This window comes from Phragmites australis, chromosome 8 (assembly GCF_958298935.1).
Source record: "Phragmites australis chromosome 8, lpPhrAust1.1, whole genome shotgun sequence".
Lineage (NCBI taxonomy): Eukaryota > Viridiplantae > Streptophyta > Magnoliopsida > Poales > Poaceae > Phragmites > Phragmites australis.
In genome coordinates this window covers 36,327,893-36,351,271 of record NC_084928.1, presented here as the reverse complement: position 1 = coordinate 36,351,271, position 23,379 = coordinate 36,327,893, and the positions used below count along the sequence as shown (strand labels likewise).

The window sequence follows — 23,379 nt, the reverse complement described above, 5'->3', positions numbered from 1 at the left end:
TGAACTAGTCCTAGTAGTCTGCCTGACATAAGCATTGCGTTAAGGCAAGGATCGGACGATAAACAAATGGGAGATGGAATCTGCGCAGCCTCTGATGCAATCGAGAGGACAAGCATGCAAAGGCATGGCCATCAAGGAATCAGATTATCATATGTACGTGAGCAATAATCCATTGGAAGAATCATCATTAGCCAAAGCTTACAATGACGGGCGCATTTAGAAATTGGTGGGGCTGGCCTGTCATTCACAGGGTAGACGAGCAGGTTCGCTTTATAGATGGTGGCGATTTGTTTAGTCTAGTCTAAGTCTGGTTGTGTGAGATAGTGGTTATATTAGTGCAACGTACCACTTGGAGGCAGAATGGATAAGAAGGGCCAATTGATTCATGATTAATACTAGCTGCTACTACTAGGTTTGTGTTTGTGTTTGTGTCTGTGTAAGTCTAGGATGACTCGATATTCCCAAATGTGATGTGAGTGCAATAATCAAGTTTAGAACTTGTTGCAACTTGTGAGTTGTGACCTCTTACTCAGGTGTTTATTTGATATAATAAATGGTAGAAAACTATCAGTTGTTGGCAACAAACCCCTATGTACTTCTAGCACTTGGAGCGTTCTTTTCTAAGAGGCCCTACAATTGTTCGTGATATATCTTTGAATTCTGATCAGAATCAGTGTAATCATTGTTAAATCGTGCTTTTAGCAAGTGATTTGAATCTGAAATGGAAGAAACATTTTTACTTTTTACACTATGAGGGAGAATTTGCATGTTTCTCCATTTTCTGAATCATTTTCTTCTCATTTGTAATTGCCATCATCTCTCTAGAATTAGAATATGTCCAACTATTTAAACCATTGCATAAAATAATTATGATTTACTAGAGAAATATTAAAGAAAACTAAACCGAAACATTTCTAATAGAATTCGAAACCCTGCCAAACGTGCCCTTAATCCATCATTCCAATTTTCTTGGGTTTTTTTTTTGTCCCCACCATTCATCCACTTGCTTACAGAAAAGTATGAAAGCAATTTGCAGGCTGCCGTTGCTTGATTTGGTGTTGGATTCCAGTAACCTCTGTCTAGGATTGGTTGATACAGATCCAATAAAGGACGAAACTAGTTAAGCATGCTACAAATTTACACTTTGCCCTTGCCTTTCTTAATAAGGAAAAAAAGAATGCAACCCCCTTAACAATGGACACGGTGACACAAGGCTAAATTATCCATAAGCTAGTGTCATCTTGATAGGTTTGCCTACAGTAGTAAATTACTCTATCTAATCATAAATATATGTCATTTTAAGAAGATATGGTCTTCAATGTATAGATTTGATTATTATTTTCTATTAGAATATATTTATAAAATATATTGAATTTATGATATTATGAAAGTATTTTTCAAGATAAATTCACACATATGATTATTATTATTTATTAAAATATATTTATAAAATATATTGAATTTATGATATTATGAAAGTATTTTTCAAGATAAATTCACACATATGATTTTAATATTTTCATATTAAATATTTTAAAAGCTATTATTAGTTAAAGTTTTAAAATTTTGACTGAACAGTTTTTACCATAATATATATTTATGACTGAAAGAAGTATTAGTATAGGATCATGATCCACTGTACAGTAGTAAAAAATTAATAAGTTTAACTTGAGACGACGAAGCGACTACGCGAGCTTGGTAAAAATCTGCCTCTGATTTGTTGGGAAGAGACAGATCAGTCCTCTTTTCAACTACAATGATGCAGGTGGATTAAGCACCATCATTCAGCTTACACAGTACATGTGTTTGTTCCAAACAGCTTGTGCCATAACCTTTTATCATGATTTTTCACCTACCGTTCTCATCGAAAAGGTTGTCTTTTTCGACACCAAGACCTCCTTGCTTTTATTGGAGGCTGATAAGCGGTTTTACAAAGCACAAACAATTGAAACATGAAGCAGTGTTTTGCATCAAGTGACACAGAAAACAGCCAAAAATTGTTTCCCTTTGTAGCTGGCTAGTTGCCATTTGGGTGAGGCGAATGCATCGCATCCATCGTTGTCGTCGCCGGCGCCACCTCCTCTCGACGTCATGGCTTTTCAGCGTCGACTTCGCCACCCGCAGGACGCCAGGAGGGAGATGGAATATGCGGCGGCATATCGCGTCCACATCACTCGCGCTAAGTAGTGAAGCCAGAGCAGGTACCCATCGCGCCTGTGCGTGTGTGGATTTACCTCTGCTGACATGGCCACTATCTGAATGTTAGGGGAGTGTTTGGTTGCCAATTTTTTTAAGCTCAATGGCAGATGCTATGTCTATTCATTAAAGGAAAGGACAAGATCATAAACGAGACCTAGGTAGAAAAGAAGAAGGTAGCTGGAAGTTGAAAAAAAAAACAAAATGACCTAGGTTATGATGTCTTCCTTTGCTCTGAATGTTACCTTCACGTCATCCTCTTCGCATCCTTCGAAGACACGTCGATTTTGTTCCTTCCATATGTTCCACCAAGCATATAAGATTTTTCCTGTCTTCGCCTTGCACTCCTTGCTCGCTCCTGATGTCGTACCTCTATAAATCCATTCCGAGGGAGTTTCCTGTGGCACCGGCTCATCATAGTCACCTGCAATATGATATCAAAGCCATACCTGATTGGTGAGATCTTTGGCGTAGGAACATTGTAGGAGCTTGTGCCCGACCGTTTCAGGCTCCTAGAGACACAAGTGTAGACCACTCCGTTCTCCATGCCTCTCGCTTCCAAGTTGTTAGCAATGAGCAATTTGCCATGCATGGCCATCCACGTGAAAAAGCGGACCTTGGGCTTAGCATTGGCCTTCTAGAAGAACGTGTCCCGTAACGGTAGACTGGCACCACTAAACTGAATCTTATATGTGGATTTCACCGTATAAGTACCGCCGGGAGTCTATTTTCAGGTCACCATATCTTGCTGGCCCGGCTGCAAGACAATCCCTTGAAGCAAGCTCCAAACATCAACAAACTCCCTGAGCTGTTGAGAGTTTTCAATGTGCTTAATATTTGAGATCCACCAAGAGTCTGCTAGTTCTTAAAGAACTGTTCTGTTCTTGTGTTTGGCTATGCTGAACAGACTTGGTGCAAGCTTAGCTAGACTAGAATGACTAAGCCATATATCCGTCCAAAACTTTGTCATGTTTCCTTCTCCAATATGAACGATAGCTAATGTCGCAAAGAGTTCCTTCTCAGAACCGTCCAGTTAAACCTGGAGACCGGTCCAAGGTCTAGCTAGATCAGTCCAAGAGTACCAAGGCCATCACAATCCCAGTGCACGACAGAAACGATCGAGGTCCAGCACCCTAGCAGCCAATTTATCAATCAATGGTTGGTAATCAATTTTGCGGAGTTTGCGTAGGTGCAACAGGAGGCCTAGATATTTGCACGGAAAACGCATAACTTTTATCAGGAATCCTGCAAAATCTCTTCAAAAGTTATGCCATTGCACCTGATAGGAAATAGTTCACTCTTCTAAATATTTGTGTGTAGACCTATCGCATCCCCAAAGACCTTTAAGATTTCATTTATTGCCCTTAGATCATGCGCCCTCGGATATATGTAAGGGCAGCGTCATCAACATATAGCACAGATTCGAAGATCCTTGAATTGGGGTGGATCAAAGTGAATAGATTCCTTTCTTTTGCTAAATTTAGAATTTTGTGTAGAGGTTCCATAGAAATAGCAAACAACATTGGTGATAGCGGGTCTCCCTGTCGAAGTCCTCTTCTGTGCTAAAAAGGCAAACCCAGGATACTGTTTAGAAGAACCCTTGATGATGTAGAGCCCAGTATAAGACAGATCCAATCCCTCCACCTCTGTCCAAAACCCACATAACGCATAATTTCAATGAGATAAGGTCATAGCACAGAGCCGAAAGCCTTGCTTATGTCCAATTTGAGGAAGAGCATTGGCTTCCTTTTCTTATGAAGGTCTTTGTTGAGGCACTGCATGTGAATAAACACATCATATATGCTCCTTTCATGGACAAAAGCGCACTGGCGATTGGAAACAATCTTATGCAAATGAGGTCCTAGTCGGTTGGCCAAGATCTTGGAAACAATCTTCGCAAAGATGTGAATTAGACTAATAGGCCTATAGTCTGCGACTGACTCCAGCTGCTCCCTTTTCGGCAAAAGCACTATATTTGCCGAGTTCAGCAAGTTCAACTGCTAATATCTTCGGTTAGCAATGTGCTTAATTGCCCTTATCAAATTATCTTTGATGACAACCCAGCAGGAAACATAGAAGCACCCCATGAACCCGTCTGGACCCGACGCCTTTTCCTTTGGTAGCCCCATAATTGTCTGCTTGATCTCATCATCTTCAATATCACCATCTAAATCAGATAGGTCATGGGTTTGTAGCTCCAAAGTGCTCCAGTTAAAGGTCCGGTTACGCTTGATTGAGGAACCCAACAAAGCACTGAAATATCTGTAAATCTCATCCACTTTTTCCTCATGTGTGACGGTGACTCCCCTGCTACATTTCAGAAGGTGAATGTGATTTCTCCTTTTCCTTCCGTTATCCCGTAGATAGAACAATTTGGTGCTTGCGTCTGTAGTTGTAACTTGCTTCATTCTTGCGCATTGTCGTGCTTTGATCTTTTGGATGGCTACTTGACCTAAAAACTTGATCCTTACTCTGCTTCTGAAATCTGATTCATTGGTTGTGAAGCCTCTTGATTCCTATGCAGTATCGACATGTATTAGCACCCATTTAGCTATCTCCATTTATAGCCTTATATTATCGATATTCACTCATTCTCATTTTCGGAGAGCCTTAGCTGTGCGTACTAGCTTGATGTGAAAAGATCTCATAGCGTCTGCAGATTGAATCGGTCTGTTCCATGTTTCCTGCACGACCTCGTGGAAGCCTGGCATGGCAATCCAGAACGACTTGAATATGAATCCCCGATGCTTTTTGTAACCCGGGTTACCATGCATAACTAGAGGGTAAGGATCTGTCAGAGTAGAAGCAGCAACAGTTAAGGTGGCTATGGGAAAGAAGAGGTCCCAAGCAAAAGAGCAGAAGAATATGTCAATCCTTGTAAAGGTAGGATTTTCTTATCCATTCGTCTAGGTATATCTACGGCCTTGCAGTTCCAACTCCTTCTAACAAAGCTCATCAATGGTTGTCAAATTTGTCCTTGTATAACCCGATGGATATGTATAATCTTGAAAAAAGGTTTGTGTAGTTTACATTTAATGTTGCAGTTTAACCCGTCGAGTGCAAATATACAATCTCCTACTGATTCGGAAATGAAGCTCGATTTGAGTTTTACTCTGCAGCTTAGCTCGGTAGATGCATGCTCCTGCATACAGATATAATCAATTAAATAAAAATTCAGCTCAGCTTGTACTAACTAATACAATCAATAAAATACTTTTTTTTTACAAATATAATTTTGCTCAATCTGCATAATCGATATAGCTCTCAATTTCATCAGTAGAACCAACCACACGATAGAGGGCCAAGATTGGGCAACTTTTTATGTTCAAAATTGTCCACCTCAGTATGGCATCTCGGTATATCCCGTCGTATCCAATCGATTGATCATGCAACGCACGCACAGGCTCACCCAGACCAACCGGCTGCGGTGTGGGTCGCTTTCTTCGAAAAGATAGCTACTCGCACGCAGGCAGGAGCAGCGCCTCATGCAACAAAACGCGCAGAGAATCCCCCCGCGGACAAGGACGAAATGGACCACCAGGAGGGAGGAGGACCGTGCCCATGTCCCGTGGAAAGAAATTATACGAGATCAGATCTCACACAAAGACTCTCATCTCTGTGTAACACGTGTTATGTACTTCTCTCATATATATTCAATCAGACCGTTGGATTCAGAATGAACGGCGTGGATCAGGGTCTCACGGAGGCCTTTCTGCAGAGGGTCTCATATAATTTTATTCCATATCCTGTGCGAGCCACCGCGCCGCGCACAGACGCAATGCAACCGTGTGCTTTGCTAGGAAGCTCCAATAGAATTTGGATCTATCTCAATCTTTAAAGATTTGATTTTTAATAGATTTCTATCTCGTGAAGATTGATTATATCTCTTAAAAAAATTTATATTATATATACGGAATAACATCTTTTATTATAAACACATATAAATAAAAAATAGACAATATTTCCCTTACATTATATCTCTTTTTTGCAATTGCTCTCTCGAGGAATCGCTAGACTACACCTAGTAGCAGTAGTTTTTTAATATGTTATCAGCACGAGACTCTGCCAGAAGAAACTAGGGAATCAGATCGTCTTACTCACAAGGATTGAAAGGTACGAGATCATCTGATACATTTTTTTAATCATATAGCCCATAGCAATGAACAGTACAGAACATATCTATAGCATCGTGTATGCATAAATAGTACCAAGTATGCAATGAACAATAGCTAGTGAGATCGATCTGCATAAGCAATGGCATCCCCGCATAAACAGTAACATCACATGAATGATTTTGCACGGTGAGATGGTGGGGCCCACAACCGCCGACCACCACACCGCCGGCCAACAAACCGGCGACCACCTTGCACAGATCAAGAGAAAAAGGGAAGGGGGGGTGCACAGCATGAAGCTGACAACCTCGCTGCACCACAACCGACAGCATGAAGCTGGCCATGTATATGGTGGCTCAAAGGCCACGACCACAAGAAACAAGAAAAAAATAGGGCATACCACCGGCATGAAGCCAGCGGCCTTCTCCGCCTTGCCCAGTCACCCGCTCCGGCTACCTCCACCATGCCACCGCCTTGAAGCTGCAGCGTCGCCGAATCTCTACCTGAAGCAGCACCACTGCAGGCATAGAAACCGACGGCCCTACCGCCAGCGCTGCTCCTGCACCTGCAGTCGCCCGACTCAAAGCGAGCCACACGCCAATTCGCCGGCCCCGCACCCCTCGCACGAGCGCTGCCTCCTTGCCAGCCTCCACAGCTCTCGCGCGAGCGCCGCCGCCACGCCACCGCGTCACGTCGCCGCCTCACCGACCTCTGTAGCTCTCGGACGGGCACCGACCGATGATGATCCAAGTGGCGGCTAGAGTTTGGAAACCCTAGCGGCCCTGGTTTTGAAGAGGAGGGCGGGCTAATGGGCCGGGCTGACCCAAATAGCAAACAGGCCAACCCGATAAAGAATAAAAAACCAGAGAAAAATAAGAAAAAGAAAAGGGGAAGTCCAATTTTTTTCTTTTAGCCCCCCTGGGTTTTCCAGTATTTGAGCGCAATCCTTTAAATTTTGTGTTTAGGCTCTTGGATGTTCTGAAAATTATCCAGACGCTCTGTTTTTGCATAGAAGTTCCCCTAGAATTCGAATTTTGTACCTATTATTTGCAATTATACCATACTTAATTATGTTATAATTATTTATATGCTATTAATTATTGTTTTTACTGTTTAAATTTTCTGTTATGCATTTAAATTCAGTAAAATTCGAATAATAGCATAGAAAATATCGGAAAATTTACAGTAATCTAATTTAGCAACATGATACAACTTTACTAGTAGTAATGCTTGCATTATTAAATATGTAGATGATTGCCATCACGAACAAGGAGTTTGATGAGCTGAGTGATGATGGTCGCAACTATCTTATTTGGGCATCGGATGTCCGGCTTGTACTAGGAGTGAAAAGACTCTGTGCTGTAATTGGTTTGGGAACAAGTAGTGCGGTAGAATCCACACACAATCACCATCAATCGAATTACAAAAAGTATTTTGAACTGATTGACATGTTGCAACTCCATAAAGTTCATGACGAAGTCATAAACAAAAACTTCTTATCCCAACCGCAAGGGAAGAGCAGTGGCCTAGAAGTTAATCACAGCTATTTCAAAGCGCGTAAGAGCCGCAATAAGAAGCGGAGGAAAGGAGGAAAGAAAGTGATGGCAGACAAAGTCAAACCTGGTGATGATAATAGCAAGACAAAGAAATAATTCAAGTCATATGTGAGTAGAACCAGACATGATATAAGTGCGATATTTGGGGCCATTAGCACCAAATCATGTTGTGGAAGCATACTGGAAAAAGAAAAGGGAGCAGTCAGAAGGACACATCACCATTGCAGTGGGGATGGAAGTGGACAAAACAACAGTAGTTGAAAGAAGCATCTCACATAGAAGTTGATGACGCTCCCATCTGACAGTGAAAGACCTCCCAATGAAATATGCGGATGCCTCTATTTTTCCTTCCTCCACTGTTATAGAAGATACCATGAAGAATGAAGCGGAAAAGAAAGTCATTGAAGATGAAGTGGCCGGATATTTTGCAGACTCTATCTAGAATTAGAGTAATTAACTATTTACTTAGTTGCTGAATTTAGGAGGATTGAATGAATAGATGTAAGCTCTAGAAGAGCAAACCTAGCTGCAAATAAAATTTTTTTTTGATAATAATGAAGCATTTAGTCTTGTTGCTACTTCCTTGCATATGAATGATTGAATGCTTTATTTATAGAATATGTGTAACGACCGCATGGAAGAAATGTGTATTGTGAATAGTGGAATCACAAACACCATCTTAAAAGAAAATGTATATTTTCAGTCTATTAGAAATAGCTCTGGAAAAGTGATGACTGTCACCGGTAGGGATAAATGCATAATAGATTCTAGAAGAGCCACATTCATACTACATATGGGAACTACTTTGCATATTGAAGAAGCATTATTGTACCCTAAATCTACAAGAAATCTTTCAAGTTGAAATTAAAGTCTTATAAAATCCATGATTAATATATTCTTGGGATAAAACTTGACAAGTCTAAGTACCTTGTGTGAATTATAAGACACAAATGAATTAAACGGATTCAATGTTGACATGCAAAGAAGCAACTCCACATTAATCTCATCAAACCGATTGTCAAACTCTTGCCAAATTTTATCAATGACACCAAGATATACCTCTCTTCTATAATAATCGTCAATTATTTGTTCAGAGTAAAACCATGGAGATCTTCCATGAGGCGCATAATTACCATCCAATGAAGGAATGTTGATGCTATATTTTACACAAAATGATGTAACATTTCCTTTAAAGAATTCTTCCCACCCATGAGGCCTCATTTGTTGCATTATTTCCTTTACCAAACTCACAAGTGATACTGCATTAACAATATCTTGATCTCTCCATTGTAAAGACTGACATAACTCATTTGTGTATCCAAGAATGACAAGCATCAAGTGAGCATTGAAAACAAACTCAAATGACTCAAAGATATCAACTATAGCATGTATGTTTGGCCAATCACCTCTTTGCGTGGGATCTTTTTCAAGAGTTATAAATACTTCTCAGATTGTGGAATACATATCAATAATGTGCAAAATAGTTTTGTAATGAGATCCCCACCAAGTATCTTCGAGCCTAGCTAATCACATCTCTTGATTTAATCCACTCTCACTTTCTATTTCACCCAATTCAAGTGTCGTCTTTAGTTTTTGAGCTCTAACATCTCGAAGCATGTCATGATGCTTACAAGAAACTCCAACAATATTCAACAAGTGAGAAAGTTGAGCAAAAAACTATACACAACCATCATTTCTCTTGGCAACAGCAACAAGAACCAATTGGAGTTGATATGCAAAATAATAGATGTAATAAGCAGAAGGAGATTCTTTGATGATCAATGGTTTTAGCCTATTAATCTCTCCTTTCATGTTACTAGCCCCATTATATCATTGCCCACGAATTTGAGTAAGAGTCAAGTGGTGACCAATAAGTAAAGATTGAATTGATGTCTTAAGTGATAAAGAAGTGGTACCAGTTACATGAACTACTCCAAGAAATATTTCACATACCCTTCCAAGTTTATCAACATAATGCAAGCAAAGAGCTAGTTGTTCTTTATATGATACATCACTAGACTCATCAGCTAGAATTGCATAATGATCATCACCAAGTTCTTCAATTATGTGTCTAGTAGTTTCCTCAGCACAACAATGAATAACTTGCTTTTGCATGGGAGGGGAAGTCAAAATGCAATTTCTTGGAGTATTTTTCAGAGCCAACTTATTAACTTCATTATTTTCTACAAGCAATTTCAAAAGTTCAAAAAAGTTCCGCATTATTTTCTACAAGCCATTTCAAAAGTTCAAGAAAGTTGCCTCGATTGCTAGATTCTTCACTTTCATCATGTCCACGGTATGCCAATCCTTGATGTAAAAGAAACCTCAAACATCTAAGTAAATAAGTCAACTTAGCCTTGTAAAGAGATAGATTCTCATGTGATACCTTCACAAGAACATTATCAATTGGTTTATCTTGCACAAATAAGTTGTATTTCTTGAGCTATATTGTGAGCACTACTTATACCCCCTACATGTTTGTCTAGTGCGTCACTTGTGTTCTAATTTCTCCAACCATACTTAACAAATTTACCACTTCCCTTACCAAATAAGAAACAAACCATGCAAAATGCTACATCATTCTCAGTACTATATTCAAGCCAAAGGTATTTATGAAACCAAATAAGATTGAAGGGGTGATCTTTACCGTATATTTTTCTAGTTTCGTACTCATGAGAATAAGGTTGGCATGGACCTTTTAGAATATATCCTCTTCAAACTGCATCTTGATCATTGATATGATAGTTTGCAATAGACACCCTTAAGCCTGGATCATGTTGGAGACAATTAATATCATAAACAAGAGGTGGTTCTTGTTGTTGAGTTTGCCCTTGAGTCACAACCGGAACTGGAGATGATTCTTATTGTTGAGTTTGCCCTTCATTCGCAATATTTTTTTTTTATCTTTGCTTCATGTTTCCGAAAAAGTGATGCAATGTCGCTATTTCTCTTCATGTCTTCACAATTCTACATTTGCAATTCAAAAGTAAAACTGAGTGAGTTACAAATAAGGTATGAAATGTGTGCATGCTTATGCATTTGTAAATTGTGACAAACCACCATCCAAACCTTGTATCAAATAAGATCAAAGGTCAGATTCTCAGAAGATAGACTATTCCACGGAATTAATGATCTTCTCAAAATACTCCAATGCCAAAATTTTAGGCTACAAAAGGTATACATGCGAAAAAAATAGGTGTGACTCTTTTTATGGAATTCATGCTTTAGTCATTTAACTGAGTAGTTCAGCGTGCAGTAAGCCAGCAAAATGACCTTGATGGCTTTTCGAGCTATGCAGAGAGGTAGAAGTCAGCTGATCAGCTCCATGCCTCCATCTTCTCCCCAAAATGCCCCTCTTTGGCTCTTTCCACTACAACTCTGACTCTCTCTTGTTTAGTTGTGTGAACTGTGAAGTGAACGACTAAACATCTAAACCTCACTAACAGAGTATCAGTCCATCACAATTCACACTGTCAGTCCATGACTCCATGTCAGACCAATGAGGTGATGAAAATCACAAACCCAGGGCCATTGGGTATTTAGGCCAACTGGTCTATCAGAGTATCGAGCAACGCATACAACCAAAGAGGTAGAAGTCGACGCGTAGGGGTGAGACGCGACGAGTTGGGCGGTCGGTGGCTAGATGCGGCGCTCGGAGGGGGCCAGTTCGGCGCTGTCGCGCGACGGGGGAACGACGTGGTGGGTCGACTGGTTGGCGAGGCAAGGGTTGGCGGCTCGGTGGCTTGACACATTGGGTCGACGGTCTGGCATGATGGAGGCTTGGTGCGGCGGTCCGTCGCGAGGGAGGGTCGGCGCGGCGGAGGGTCAGTGGCTCAACAAGGGGTCGGCACGGCGGGTTGACTGGTTGGTGACTTGGCGCGGCAGCCGGCAAGGGTTATGGCAACTTGGTGGTTCGACGCGTCGGGTCGGGCGGTCGGTAGCTCTACGTCGACGCGCGGTGGGTCGGTGCAACAGGGGGTGGCCACAATGGTCCGACGTGATGGAGGCTTGGCATGACGGTCCGACGCGATGGAGGCTTGGCGCGGCAGTCCGGCGCGATGGAGGGTAGGCGTGGTGGAGGGTCGTGCGGCAGGGGGTCGATAGCTCGCCGGGCGACAGCTCGGTGCTGGGATGCGGATGGGGATCGCCGGATCGGGAGATGGGGACCGATGGAGTTCTGGAGATGGGGATCGCTTGTGTCATGTCTGTGTGAATTTTGTTGGCTGCCGATTGGACTAGGTCGCGATGTACTAAAAAAAGCTCAAAACTACAAGATAGTCCTGGGCCTACCTAGACTACCATGTAGCTTTGCCCATACCTAGTGACAAGGAACCGTGTGGTTAATGCATGGGCGATTGGCTTCATTTGCAGATCGGATCAAGCCACAGATGGCGCTGCCAACAAGCATGCTATATGTGGACCCTTTTTATTGTTTTTATCCAATCCCATTATTATTTCCCGGATGCTGACTCTTGCAAGACCTTTTTAGTTTCTACAACAAACGCAACCGCATGAGAGTTGCCTATTTTATATTAAGAGGAAAGGGTGCTTGATGGGCCAAAGCATGGTACAGAAAAAACAAGGTCACCAAAACGATGGAAGAAAAAACAAAAGAAATAAGGCCTAATCTCGCAACATAAAGCACTCTAAACGGTGCGTCCTCACGAAGGCTCAAGTCTCGGCCTCATAAAAACTCGGACCTACAATATCAACCACCTGTTTTTTCTTGTGCTTGAAGATGTGTATGTTCCTTTCTTTTCAAATTTCCGAGGTGGCAAGCATGACGAGCGATCTGAGAGCTTTCCTTGAAGAGGGAATGGAGAAAGTAGTGAAGTCCACCATATGTGGACCGAGTAGCACTATAGTCACATCTTAGGGCGGATGGCTGGCTGCTTGAGCTTCGCACCAAGGTTTCGCCAAACTCTCTTGGAGAGGGAGCATTCCGAACGAGGTGAAGGCCAGTTTCGTTGAATTGTTCACAAAGGGGGCACATAGGGTTGCATGGCCAGCTCCTGCGGGTTAGACGATTCGCAATTCAAAGCTTGTTCTGGACAATCAGCCAGGCAAAGAATTTGCATTTTAGTGTCCAGGACAAATGCCAAAAGGATGTCGTATCGCCGCTTCCAATGTGTATCGAAGTGGCCGTTGCTAAGAGCTTATGGTTCATTTTGTCACATAGAACCTTTGAACCTACCCGTCTTTCTGGGGCGCGATCCATTTTTGTCTTAACACTCGGCCAAAAAGCTCGAGGTGAAGGACACCGAGGCAGCCAAGCCTCTTTAGCCTGCAAACCCTCTTCCAGCTAACCTTACATTTGCCACCCCTAATTAGTTTGCAACCTATCCACATGAATGGTCTCCTATCTTTGTCTATATGCAGCAAGATTGATGCAGGGGTTTTGATGGCTAGCAGGAAGTGAATAGGTTAGGAGGTGATTACAGCTTTCACACGGGCCAATCTAAAAAACAATAATTCCCTTTTTTCCAAAAAGAAATTATTTTGTTAAAAAACTGATGGCCCAATACGTCAGCCAGGGACGATACAACAGAATCAGTTTGGGAGAGGGAGCAGCAAGAGGGGGCCCGCCATTGCAACAAGGAGAGCGACGCGCCCGACGCTGTGAGCCAACCACCGTTCCGCCATTGCTCAGCTCGGTGCCCCCTGCTGACCACGATGCGGCAAATAGAATAACCTGTCGTCTGTCGAGTTGCTGCTGACGATGACGCTTGATGATGATCATCGATCACCTTTGCTGCCGTCTTGTTTACTCTGATTCTGCGCCCTCCTCCCACTGTCCATGGATTTGGAACAGTCGCCACGAATGAGATCCATACTGTAGTAGCACACACCCTAAATCATAGAGTGAATTTTAGCTTTATTTCATTTATCCAACCTCCTTTCTGTAAGTGTGTGCACCTACCGATGATGAATAATTAAAGGTTGCCTTGCTTGTTCATTAGTGGATGTGCATGCAAGTGCTCAAGTGAATATATCCATACGAACATGTACCATCCAAAAAAAATTAGATGCATGCACTTTCACATGGCATAGTGTGGATGGACCGATGGAGTTTGGGTTACTCCTGTGTCAGATAAATGGGACATGGCCCAAAGCCTTTAGGCATCCATGGGCTTCATTGCCTGAAATTCAGAGAGAGAAGGCAGCTCTACAGTACTGATAGGCACAACAATTCCTCCAGAAACAAAAACCAGGCAAGCTACAGAGTTTGAATCTCAGCAGTGATGCACATACAGCCCCAATGACGCACAGATCGAGAATGTCATACGCACATTGCAGATTCACTTCTACCTAGTTCTCTATCTATCTTTCAGCTCTTTTTCAACTCGCGCAGTTTATCCTAAATAGGTGAAACGAATGACTTCAAATCCTTGCAAATTTGCGCTTTCTCGTCAGACGAGAAATCCTTGTCATAGCTGAACCTTATATTTACCTGAAAATAAAAGATTAAAGATACCAAATGGACCACTATTCAAAGGTGGAAATTAAAAAAAAAAACAGCATGCCTTCAGGTGATGCCATTTCCGGATTCACCATTCAAGAATGGCTCATCTGAAATTGATACTTCTAAGGGATAGATCAATTTACCCCTCGAGAGTTGCATTAACACAATTTCAAAACAATATCATTACCTCCAAGTCTTCAAGCTCGCCAAATGATAATTCAGGAATATCCAGGTGACCTTTAACCTTCTTGTTTTCTTCCATAATTAACCATTCACTTGAAAAGGCACTCCCATGAGTGGTATTTCAGTAAAGAGAGGTAACCTTCAATTCTTGATAAGAATTTACTCTAAAATTTAAAAAACAAATCTACCTTTAAATTTCAAGCTCAGTTCATAAGAATAGCCTACTCTCTTCTTATTGCGGACCGTGACTAAAAATGCCTGCCAAATAACCAAGAATTTGCTTCAGCTACTACAGTTATTGCAGCATATGTGCTACACATTAAAGAGGAACATTCTCCAAACACACATCAGACTCCATCTAGCAATACAGGCCAGTAAGATAGTAGTGACAATTCCTTACTAGCGGCTTAAATGCAAACCATTGAACATTTTTGGATGAACAAAATGATTCTGTGAAAGATGGTACTCACATCTCCTGAGCATCTGTATACTTCATAAACAGATGCCTTCCCAGTAGAGAATTCCAAAGGATCTAAAGACCCCAGCAAATCCTGTAGTTGTCAAGTATCGAAGATTGCTCAGATGAAAATTCAAACAGCGTCACCATATTTAAGAATGAACGCGTGTGTGTTTTCCTGCAGTAACCTTTATCCTACTATTGGCCCATGAATTGAGGTTGTTTTCTTCCCAGATTCCAGCCTGCAAACAGCACAACAAAAACTTAGTTGATGAGCTAGAAACTATTACGAGTGACTCAAATACCTTCCCCTCTACATTACTGCGCCTTTCTGCAGTAACCACAGTGGACTTCTATGGTTTCAATCGTTTCAATGCAAGCATCTCGTGATCCAGCTACTTCGTGGATTGCCGCAGACAGCAGGAGCAGCAAGCTTCCAACTTCCATGAGCCCCTTTATTAGTACGCACATGATGAAATTAGAAGTGACCGTGAGCTTGTGACATTCGTGTTGTTGGTAGCAAAAATATGTTCCGAACAGAGTGCGGCGAGAACCTCTTTCGACAAGAGGCTAAGCTTAGGGATTGCTGATAGACTAGAGGAGAGGAGAGAGTGTGAGAGAGTCTGTCCAATGAGTTGGGGAAAATCTCAGTCTCCTTGCCTGTCCCTATGGAGCTTTTTTATATAGAGAAGGGGCAGAGAAAATTACTAATCTATCTCTAAGATATTATGTTACAATCATGTGTATAGAGAAATATTTTAGGTATTTCACTCCTTTACATATGATGTGGTGGTTGAGATATTATGATCGCTATAGTACCGCAGCACGACATCGTCTAACTTCCTCCAGGTTAGAGCGTTCCTCCAACAGCACCCCCACATCTGCCAGTTCTGACGTCCCGAGAGGCGAGCAAATGTATATAGAACTAGTTCCAGCCCTTTTGAAGTCACGCCATCCCGAATCGTTTCATGTCGTTGTAACGCGGACATCTTTGACAAGGAGTGAAGCGTCGAAAAGCTTCACCGGGGTCACACCCCAGGGGCATGGTAGCGTAGCTCGACGGAGTTGCATCACCTAAAGCGCCAACGTAGTGGGGTTCGACGACAGTGGGGCTGTTTGGAACACAGCTACGAGGGCCAAAGGTGGAGACAGTGGCAAGGCAGAGGGAGGCGGTCGTGACTCCTTCAACGGGTAGCCGTGTCTAGGCACAACAGAAACAGGGCCGCACGGAGCCCTACAGCGGTGGCGGAGGCGTAGTCGACGGTGGGGCTGAGGGAAGCAATCCACTACCCCCTCAGTGGTAGATGCGACGAGGCTCGATGAAGGCAGAACCATCTGGAGTCTCACAGCGGAGACTGAAGGCGAGGGCGACGGCAAAAGCTGAGCATGGCGGTCTGCGGCCCCCTCAGCGGTAGATGCGGTGTCGCAGCCGGAGCTAGAGGTGAAGTCGATGGTGAGAGCTAAGTGTGACGGTCTGCGGCCCCCTCAGCGATAGATGCGGCGTCGCAGCGAGAGCCGAAGATGAAATCGACGGCGAGGCTGAGGGGGCAGTCCACGACCCCCTTAGTAGATAGGCACGACGATGCTTGACGGAGGCGGGGCATTCCGAAGCATCACAGCCGAAGCCGAAGGTGAAGTCGATCGGTGAGGCTGAGGTGGGCAGTTCGCTACCCCCTCAGCAGTAGACGCAGCGAGGCTCAACGGAGGTGGGGCCTTACGGAGCGTCGCAGTGGGAGTCAAAGATGAAGTCGATGGACGAGGCTGAGGGGGGCAGTCCGCTACCCCCTTAGAGGTAGACACGGCGAGGCTCGACGGAGGTGGGGCCTTCTGGAGCGTCGCAACGAGAGTGAAGGTGAAGTCAATCGGCGAGGTTGAGGGGGGTAGTACGCTACCCCCTCAGCGGTAGACGCGGTGAGGTTCGATGGAGGCAGGACCGTCCGGAGTCTTGTGGCGGAGGCCGGAGGCGGAGTCGACGACGAGGCTAAGGGTGACAGTCCGTGACCCCCTCAACGGATAGGCACGGCAATGCTCAATGGAGGCGGGGCCGTTCGGAGCCCCCCGCGATGGTAGCCGAAGACTAAGTCGATGGCGAGGCTAAGGAGGGTAGTCCGCTACCCCCTTAGCGGTAGACGCGCGCGAGGCTCGACGGAGGCAAGACCATCCGGAGTCTCGCAACGACGGCCGGAAGTGGAGTTGACGGCGAGGCTGAGGGTGACGATTCGTGACCCCCTCAGCGGATAGGCGCGGCGATGCTCGATAGAGGTGGGGCCTTCTGGAGTGTCGCAGCAGGAGTTGAAGGTGAAGTCAGCGGTGAGGCTGAGAGTGACGGTCCGCGACCCCCTCAACGGATAGGCATGACGAGGCTCGATGGAGGCAGGGCCTTTCAGAGAGTCGCCGCAGGAGCCAGATGTGAAGTCGGCGGTGAGGCTCGATGTAGGCTAGGCCATCTAGAGCCCCCCGTGATGGTAGCCGGAGACTAAGTCAATGGCGAGCCCAAGGGGGTTATCGTGATGACGACGGAGCTAACATATTCCGAGCCCCATTCAATTTGATCTCAGCCCTTACATTGTTCCTATAATTGCTTTGAAAATAATGTGTTTTGATAGAGTTAGCAAAATTCTGCAACTTGTGCAAGATCGACCAAGCTGTTGACTCCCTGCCGCCTAGGCCCCCTTCACGCTTTCCGGCCACGAGCAAGCGGAGGGTACGACTCGCATCTCATACGCATTATGTACTGTGTGAAGCGTCATTCCCCCAACCCTCTCACGTCTTATGGTCACAAGCTAGCGGAGGGCGTGTTTTTATTAGTGCTAGCGTTATGGGCTTTAGCCATGGCAGGGAAGCTTCTAACGGAGGAGTCTACGCTCGACGCGATATAGCCATCACAAGGCAATGGATCGATGTCATGATGCGCATGTCACGATGATCATGTTATGGTGCAAAATGGTGCACATATGTGAGGTATATGGCATGGTGCACATATCTTGGTGCATATGACATGATGAGTTGAACCAGAGTTTTAGCTCGTTTAGATAGAGAGTTAGCTCGTGAGCCAAACGAGCCAGGGCCATCGTCTACATTATATCGCTCATTTTCACTGTAGTCATCAGTTTGCTCATTGGTCATTTTAATCTTCGATGAAGAGGCTCCTCGCTAGCCTATTTGGCTTTCTATTGGGCAGCTCCTCATTACGATATAGCTTTTATCTTTTTTTTTTCTCACATCGATCATTCCTCTAGGCTTTGAATGTATAGATAGATGTGTGGGGAACATTTTTTTTTTTTTGGAGGAATGTTTTGTTCCAGTAGCAGAACATGCAGATCTGTCTGCTGCTGTGCTGTATGTGGGTTTAAAAAATATTCAGAAGAGATTCAGCTTACAACAATTATACCTCTGATTAAACTAAACAAAGAAGTACTATAATTGTACATGTCATTGCTATTGTTGTATAATTTTATCGATGCATTTTTCAGTTGATGTTTATATTTTTTTCATCCTAGTAACGGGTTGCTCCCTTAAAAAAATAACGGGTTGCTCGTGAGCCAAATGAGCCGAGCTGAACTGACTTTTCTGCTCGTTGTATTAAATGAGCCGAGCTGGCTCGCTATCCAGCCCTAGATGTTTGGATCAAGAACTTAGTTGAATTGAAGAAGACCAAACTACAATAAAAGGTACTCAGGTAGATATATAGGAATTTACGTGGTTAAATAGGAAAGATATATTAGTTACAGAAAGATTGGAGATTAGAAAATATAGCCAAATCATATTTATAAGTTTTATTTGGTTTGTATTAGGAGTTCTGATCTTATACGACTAAGATCTCCCGTTCTTTAAATATGAGAGGGTCATGACCGATTAAAATAATCATCAATCGATCGAACATACCATCACATTTATCTTTTTATCTAGCTCCTATAACCTTGTCTCTTTTCCTTCTTCCTCTTGTTGCTACTCATTCTTGATCTCGACGATCAAGGACAAGCTATCAACTATCTACATTCTGATGGGGTCTCTCTTGAGTGTGGGTGATGACGAAGGTCTAACGTCATGGTGCCATGATTAGAGTTTCCTACGCGCTGCCTATCAGATAGTTATCATCAGAATTTTTGATGCACATCAGATCTTCCGATTATCCTGGTTAGAGCTTCTGTTCCAAGATTGCACATGAGGTGCTCATTGTTTGGAGCGTGATATCTTTTCGCGTCAACAATATGCTTTAGCCATCAGCATACTTCAAAAGTACTCACTCTAGTAATAAATAAATGATGTTTTAGACATCGGCACGATTCTCAAAACATAATTTTATCTATTACTTTTTGTTATAATATATTTATAAAACATATAAAGTATATTGTTATGAAAGTAATTTTTTTTTGCCGTAACGGCAGGAGCTTTTGCCGGAATCAATTAAGAGAGGGAACATAGATCATTTATAAGAGTATTTACATAAGTTTTAAGCACGGTCTAGGCCTCATAAAAAGAAAAAGGTGATAAGAGTTGCTAAACGAAAATGTAAGTATGGAAATATTTATAAAGATAAATCTATCCATATAAATTTTAAATATACATACTCAATAAATAAGAAGTAATTTATAACAAAAATTGAAACATTAACTGGACGTAACCCAAACGACAGTGCTACCTAAAAGTGCTCTCGTTGAATGCTTTCGGTTCACTGTACTCTGAATATGTTGTTAGTCTACTGTTCTTGCCGCCAGCCGCAAGTTGCTGCGCAGCAAAAGCATTCACACTTCACGGTAAGTAACAGTGTTCTGCTGCTGCCTACTGGGATGGAGACATGGAGTGATGCATGAACCCAACGACCTGAACAAAATTACTCTGGACACTTCCTCCTTCTTACTTGGCGATACAACTTGTTTTTGTTGGCTGGTTAGGCTATCTTTAATATAAATTTTAAAAATTTATCTCTTATAATACTATTACAGCATCACTAATACTATTACAGCTTTCTATATTTTTTTCATCTCCAACAGCTACCTTATTTCCTACCTTCCATTACTCTCCTCCTTCCCTCGAGCCCACGCGCATACTTTAGCTATAATGTTGTGGGATTCTGTTATTGGCCACAAATTTGCCGATCCCCATCTTCATACTGTTTTATTGTAGCAACGAAAAAGCAGGTTTGGAGTAGCTGTTGGAGAGAAATACGAGAACCATATTCGGCAAAAGTACTGAGCACAGTATTTTACCGATCGTTTGCCGACTCTGTTGGAGTTGACCTTAGTGTTGTAAATAATACGATAACCAGAGCACTGATATTACCCTATATGTAAACAAACAAGAACATAAAAAAAATACAATTACACAGGATCTTAGAACATAATCAGTACCACATATCATGTGTAAAATATAAGTAGACAGCATGAGCATATTATGAATAAAAGTGCTCTTAAAATGAAATAACAATTGATCTCAAAACTATTAAAGTTTTGCTCCCTAATTGTTCTAGTAAAAACATCATGAATAAAACAATGTTTCTGAGTTTTCAACTAGCAAATAGAGTAATCTAGTTCTCAAACTTCTAAATCATCATTATGTACATAGCTATCCAAAACAAAGTTCTCAAGTTCTGCACAGAAGTAGCTAGCCACTGCCGAACAAACAAAGTTAAGTATCAATTTGCAAAAAGCAGTACAGAACTGCTAGCAAGCCAAGTACCAAGTACCAGAGAGATTTAAGCAAAACTGAGCTCACAATAGCACACATACAGAGATCAAAGGGACATATATTGCACTGAATTATAAAGCCAACAAGGATTTTGGTGTACAAGAATAGAATCAAAAAACACCTAAAACAACCTTTAGGTATAAGCTGTTGTATAACAGAACTAGATTCATCACAGACCTATACTAGAGTACTCAGAAATATGCTCAATCTTAACAAATACTCATCATCATTGAGCAACCATAAATATAAACTTGCTGTCCAGAACATAGAAAGTGGAATACTCACAGTGAAAAGCAATCAAATGAGTCAATAATCGAGGCAAGGCACAACCATTGTCCTAGAAATCCGATCACCCGCTAGTTGCCACGGTGAGAGAAAGACGGAGATATAATGCCTCAACCGTACCACTACTGCAAGTACAGTCAATCCTCGACGAATACATCTCCGACGAGCACCAACCAAAAGCTCCTCCACCAATCCCTTGTGGTTCCAGATCACCACTCCATAAACCCGAGCTCCAATCGGGTCAAGAACAAATGGTAAATCCCAAGAGTCAAAAGATTGAAACGGTGAGAAAGCAAGAGAGAGGAGGGGATTTCCAAATCGGTAAACCAGGAGATAGAAGAAGCCGGCCTAGTTATTCTTGCAGCTGCGTCCTCCAACCCCCACGAATCCTGATAAGATCGTGGAGCGGTTACGCCACCACCGCCAAAACGCCGCCCACTCTCTTCCCCGCTCCCTGTCATGTTTCATCATTTGCCCTAGCTGCTCCAAAGTCCAAACCAAAGCTCAAGAACCCTCACCGGGTCAGGGCTGCTCAAAGGGCAATGGGCCAGCCGGTCCACAACAGAAAAGACCCATAAAAATGTTAAAAAATTCATCTTTTCCGCAACAGTTAGATGGTAGTGGGCATCAAAAGCCATGGAATGGACGGGTAAATGTTTTTGTGCTTGCATTGCCTGTGTTAAGTTTCAGTTGTGCTAAGACCTCGTTTGCACAGACCAAAATCCCAGTCCAATCCATGCGGGTGAGGCGGAAATTTAGAGAACTTTTATTTTTATTTTTATTTTTTTAGTCCAGTGGCAAATCGAGAGGTGAGCGGGGTTTGATCCCTTCCCGCACGTCTCCTTTAAAAATAGACTCCAAAAAGTCTCTGGACAAAGAGGGCTTAGTAATAAATAAATAAAAAGAAAATTTAAAGAACTGATGTTTGTATTGTAGCTATGCTAAAATTTATACCGGTTAAGAGTATACAATATGGAACCGTTTGTCATATTTTCGAAACATAGTCAAGTGGATCTTATGTTTCATTGGTTATAAAAAAAAATGCTTGTTAACCTTGTGTTTCGGTGCACGAATCCCGATCTCTTATCCTAGTTGTTTCTATATAGTTTCTTGTCGCAGATCGACAGATACACTTGATTCAATTAACTTTTATGTCCCTGGCAGAATCCAAAAGAAGTCATAGCTTGAACTATCTCTAGCTTGCAATCATCCTATTTTTGTTGTCTCCATGGTTTTGTTTTAATTCTTCTTTGTGCAAAACGACGGGACAAGAGCTTGAATCGCTAACTAGTATTGACTCCTTTTTGCGAGGATAATCTTGACCTTGATTGCATACGATCTGAGTTGAGTGAATACATTCTTTCTTTTGAGAGCAGGAGTGTTAGTTCGATCGTTGAGCTGGATCTGGCACAAATTCTTAATATTTGTTTTTTCTGGTAAAACTTCAAAACCCACTTACATGGCATCAGACATAAAAAAATTGTAACAGAGCTGACCGAATGAAAAAAACGATAAAAGACGACGATGACAGCTGGATTTAAGAAAGATGAACGAATCTCGGAAGTAGCCACACGAACTCTGTGAAAACTCGTGGACAGAGTTTTTCTTGGCAAGTCAAACATATAGGCATAGGAGGGGAGGATACCGCGGTGGCACATGAGATATTTGAAAATAACATAAAACTTGTAATTGATGGTAAGGAATTGAGAACCCTTTTGAATCGTAACATCTCGTTTCTAAAATTCACTTATAGTCTAACTAATCTTTGGAGCAGACCCGTATGTTCATTTTATATCTCGGTTCGTATAAAAGGATTAACTCGGAGATATTATATTTGAAGCGCTAATTTAAGTTAGTCACATCGTATCTAAACTATTAATGTGATACTAAATTCATCACACCAGAACACTTGTACCACATGAGCTAAAATTAAAAACACTGATGGATCGAAGTATTACATTCTCTCTCTTTAGGACAAACGCACTCAACAGCTTATCGCGTAAGCGATAAAAAAATACACATAATCTCTCGATGTCACCATCATACTAGGTCCACTCCATATATCAACACGCATGCACTCGTGCATCAAGAGTTGACTCTGAATATCATCTGTAACATCTTGCCTCCAAAATTCACTTATAGCTTAGGCTACCTATAGACCAGACTTACATACGTATAACACCTTTCTTGCCCTTTCATCATCATTTTGTGAAAAAAAGTTAATCCAAATTACTATATTTAGAGCGTGAATGTTTATAATCTGACTTTAACCCATCTAAATTACTAAAATAATATTAAGCCCACTGTACTAAAACATTTATGCTACATGAACCAAAATCAGAACACTGATGGCCGGGTATTACAGACATGTATATGAGTTTTTGAAAAAAATAAAAATCCGGCTATGGCCCCTGGTTTTAGCTAGTGACTATTATAACA

General features: G+C 42.3%; 1 long non-coding RNA gene across 1 annotated transcript; it reads right to left on the bottom strand.

Annotated features, from left to right (window-relative positions):
• Window positions 1–14,194: 14,194 nt before the first annotated feature.
• On the bottom strand, window positions 14,195–15,206 carry LOC133926023 (uncharacterized). Its single transcript, XR_009911047.1, has 4 exons — window positions 15,156–15,206; window positions 14,981–15,061; window positions 14,515–14,674; window positions 14,195–14,315 (listed from the first exon to the last, which is right to left on the bottom strand). It is a non-coding gene; the product is annotated as an uncharacterized LOC133926023 (long non-coding RNA).
• Between the last annotated feature and the right edge of the window lie 8,173 nt (window positions 15,207–23,379).